Source organism: Tamandua tetradactyla, chromosome 5 (assembly GCF_023851605.1).
Source record: "Tamandua tetradactyla isolate mTamTet1 chromosome 5, mTamTet1.pri, whole genome shotgun sequence".
Classification (NCBI taxonomy): domain Eukaryota; kingdom Metazoa; phylum Chordata; class Mammalia; order Pilosa; family Myrmecophagidae; genus Tamandua; species Tamandua tetradactyla.
The window spans coordinates 169,844,928-169,849,668 of NC_135331.1; the positions used below are offsets into that span (position 1 = coordinate 169,844,928).

Sequence of the window (4,741 nt, forward strand, 5' to 3'; positions counted from 1 at the left end):
TTGGGAGAACCAGCTTTCAGGAGGCTTTCCCATACCCTGAAGGCTTGAGGCAATCTTTGTTTATATTCAGCCAGAGCCCTGCAGAGCTCCTCAGAAAGTAAGCTGAGGAAGGGCTGAGACATAACTGAGACATTGTTAAACAACACCGATTCCATGGCACCATGTGGACTTTTACATACATAGGGACAATCTCTTGCATGGCGTATGCCCCTTGGTTTTAGAAGCAATTCTGGCATTGAGCAGAAGAGTAATAATCAGATCACTTCTTTAAAGGTTATACTGCATGATTCTATAAACATAAAATTTCAAGGAATATTTCTGATTAAGGACACTCATTCCAGCAGCAGCAACCACAGTAGGCACCTTTGTGGTGAGTTCTTTGGGGTTTCCCGGTCATCATCCTTCATCATCTGCTCCAAAGTCCTTGGGGCCCACACCCGGGGAAGTTTTGTGGGGGATTGAGGCAGGACTGGACCCCAAATCTCCTTCCTGAAAATCCCTTTTCAATTCCACCATATTACATGATGGGGGAATCATTGTTTCCAAGGGTAAATTGTCAAATGTGTTTTTTCTTCTCATGACAGCAAATTTAATTCTGTCCAGTACATTTCAACACATGTTAGCAGGGCTTGTGCCAAGGGTCGGGACTGCACTTGACAGCTTTTTGTTGAGCAACTGTGCTTTGGGGGCACTTGGTATAGGTGGGGGAAAGCTTGAGGATCCACAGGACATGCTCCCAACATCTGGGATAAGGAGGGGCAATGCTTCCCTCTACACATGAAGCTGAGTCAGTGTTTAATCCATTGTTCTGATTCCAGAATATTTGTGAATACAATAGTGACTAAGGAATAATTTTCTCCAAATGTCTTTATTGATACTAAAATATATCTAAGATAAACTATAGAAGGTTTGGGATAGGGCTGTCAGATGGAAGAATAGAATGTAAGGGGCCTAACTGGGTAGAGATGCCAAGGAATTGTGTATAGGTGTCCAGCATTGACCAGTGGCCAGGCTCTGTGAAAGCAAATGACTGATCCAAGGTCATGCAAATGGCAACAGGAGCTCATCTTCTGATTCTAAGTGCTCTTGCCACCCTAGCCGAATCTTCTATAGTGGAATTGAGGGGCGCTGGGGTTGCATAGCTTGGAGACATATGCTCTGAAGATTTTTCAACCTGACCTAGGCTCCCCAAACCAGCCTTCTGATAGTCATTTGTATTGTCACACACAATATTCCCCCTGGTATAATAAGGCACTGAGCAACCTATAAGAATATTCAGGTTGTCTTGATCATCCATGAAATCACATTAGAAACAATATCCCAGTGCTCAATAGGTTTATTATGAGTTTGCTTTGACAAACCCATTCCCTAGGGGGCCCACAGAAATCATTAGGTTCTGGAACACAATGATCTGAAGATCAGATGCAGGGTCCCCATCACACCCACCCAGCTGAAGGTACTCAGACTCACACCTGACAGTGGCCAGGCAGCCCCCTGGCCTGTCTCTGTGGCGTCCTGCAGAAACATAACAGCACAGAGATCCAGGAGGCTGACAAAACAGCCATAACATTAAAACTGACGCACAATCTTTAGCTTTTAAACACGGTTTTGACAAGAAACAAAACATTTGAGGACAGAAGCTATTGCATCAGAAATTGCTGCAATAGGAAAATGGAGATGTTGGAGTTATTTTAAATTAGAAATGTAAACTGTCTAAATATGTACACACAGTAAACTTGGTCTATTCAAGGGGTGCACGGGTGGTTCAGGGGTAGAATGCTCTCCTTCCATGTGGGAGACCCTGGTTCGAGTTCCAGACTATGCACCCCTCCCCCCAAAAATTGATCCATTCAAACTGTAGAGATTGGATCTAATGTAGAGATTACTGAAAGTAATAAAAAGTTATTTAAGGCATGTATCAATTATCTTAATCTAGTAGAGCTTGCTTTATTGTCACATTTAGACCAATGCTAACAATTGTTTTTCTAATCATTTGACGATAGTTAAAGCACTGTATTTAAATTTCTCCAGATTTCTCAGAAATACAGCCCACCAGAATGGTGGGGTCAGACAAGTACGTAAAAAATGACAGCTTTTTACTGATTAGCAACAGCCTGTTAGAAGACCTAATGGGAAAAAATATTCATTCACGATAGCAATGACAACTACCTCAGGAGCAATGACTATAACATAATGAAACTTCTGAGAATAATCATAATGAGAAATGCACAGGACCTATACGAAGAAACATCAATAAACGTCAAAAAAGAAAAGCATCAGTGTCCCGGTTGGAAAATGTGAGGACTGACCATGAAGAGATGATTTACAAAAAAGGAGATGCAAATAGTCAATGAATATGCTCTTTCTCACTGATAACCAAAGATCTGAAGCATAAACAATGAGATTTCATTTTAAACATGAACTGGCAAACATTTAATGGTGAGATTTATAGTGCTGGTGGGAGTATAAATTGATAAAGTTGCTCTAAAATTTAGCAATATGTATTGGGGTGGGGGACTTAAGATATCTGTATACTCTGTACCAGCTATTCCACATCTAGAATTCTCTCCTAAAAAATTATTGGAGATGCAGATATTTATGTGTAAGGATGTTTATTGCACTATTATTTTTATATGCTCTTTGGTGGGGTCACATTTCATTATTTCTCCATGTGAGTATCCCATTATTGCAGCACAATTTGTTGTTTTTTTTGCTTTGTTTGTTTGGTTTGGGTTTGTTTTGCTTGTTTGTTTTTTGGGAAGTGCATGGACCAAAATCAAATCTGGGTCTCTCACATGGCAGGTGGGAATTCTGCCACTGAACTATCCTTGCACCTCCTATTGTAGTATTACTTATAATAGTACAAAACTCGAAATAATTGATATGTGTAACAATAAGAAAATGATTAAATAAGTTGTGGTACATCTCTAAAGTACAGTCCTTTACATTATCAAATGTTATTTTTTAGGAATATTTAATAACATGGGAAATCATTTATGATATATTGGGTTAAGTAAAAAAAATGCAGGATACAACATTGTGCTTTTTCTATGATTCTGATTTTTTGTTTAAAAATGCGCAGGAACTTCTCTTTGGCACCTTCCCATTCCCGCAGCATCGGCAACCATGAATGAAGGTAGAGCTCTGCAGTTTCAGTCGGTACAACATCTATCCTCAACGTGGGAGGTGCTATGCCAGGTCCAACGGGAAGGTTTTCCAATTTGTTAATGCAAAATCAGTGCGTGTGTGTGTGTGTGTGTGTGTGTGTGTGTGTGTGCGTGCGAGGGTAGCTCAGTGGTAGAATTCTCACCTGCAATGCCAGAGACCCAGGTTCGATTTCGGTACATGCACCTCCCCAAAAAACAAACAAAAAAACAATCAAACAAAAATTCAACACATGATGCTGCAATAACTGGATACTCACATGGAAAAAGAATGAAAAGTGACCCCGCCATAAAGCATACCAAAAAAAAAAAAAAAAAAGAAAGAAAGAAAGAAAAAAGAAAAGAAAATGCGAGTCGGCATTCTTTTCCAAGAGGATCCCTCCGCAGATAAACTGGACTGTCCTTTACAGAAGAAAGCATAAAAAGGGACAGTCGGAAGAAATACAAATGAAAAGAATTCGCCATGCAGTTAAGCTCCAGAGGGCTATTACTGGTGCATCTCTTGCTGATGTTATGGCCAAGAGGAATCAGAAACCCAATGTTTAGAAAGGCTCAATGAGAACGAGCTATCAGAGCTGCCAAAGAAGCATCTAAAAAGATAGCAATGGCTGCCACTAAGGCTCCTACAAAGGCAGCACCTACACAAAAGAATGCGAAGCCAGTGAAGGTTTCTGCTCCCCGAGTTGGTGCAAAACGCTAAGTCGGCAGATCAGATTTTTAACTAAAGATCTGACTCAGACATGTGCTGGCATTTTAATATTCTCACAATCAGGACAGTTGGACCTGTAGGGTAATAGTTCAACTATGTAGTTAAGATTTTTTTTCTTTTGAGTTAAGCATTTTTGAAGCTTGACTCATACCTTTTAAATAGATTATGTTCTTGTTAATTAGAATAGCAGTTTTTCACAAAGTGGGAATACTTGATAAATCCAATTAATAGATTAGAAATAGGATTGAGTTATTGTTACTTTGCTAATAAATGTTTATTCTGTATTAGGGGAAAAATGCACTGGAAAAAAAAGAGAGACTGAAAGGAAATACAGTAGTCCTCTGGTTTTGTGAGCAAAATGGAAAGTCTTTAATATCTGGTAATGGGTCGGTAACTGCTGATATACAAATCTGAGTCACATGGTCACTTGAAGCTGACCTGCAGTGGAGCTGGTATTTAGTAAGTGATTCTACCCGCTTGCCGGGTGTCCTTATCTCGTTGGGATTCTCTAGGCATCACTCATTATTTTGGATGTAGCAATTTTATGAAGGTTTAAAAAAGTCATTTAATTTGTTTGTGAAATGATACCACATTTTATAGAGGAAAAATGCTACAAAGGTAGGATGCTTTCAATGGATAAAATGAATCCTATAATTTGATAAATATTGCACATCAAGTGTTAAAAGACGTTGAGTCGTATGATCATGGATGTTTTAAAAATTATTGTTTATTTATGGTTTTTGCTATAATGAACATGTATTTCTTTTGTAATTGGATAAGATACACATATTATTTCTAAAATATTGAAAAATTTCCATCTGAAAATATGGCAGTGAACTTGATGTCCTGAGTTCGTGCTTTGAATTAT

General features: G+C 38.9%; 1 pseudogene; it reads left to right on the forward strand.

Annotated features, from left to right (window-relative positions):
* The first annotated feature begins 3,130 nt into the window (after window positions 1–3,130).
* LOC143682874 (large ribosomal subunit protein eL24-like) lies at window positions 3,131–3,864 on the forward strand (annotated as a pseudogene).
* The last annotated feature ends 877 nt before the right edge of the window (window positions 3,865–4,741 follow it).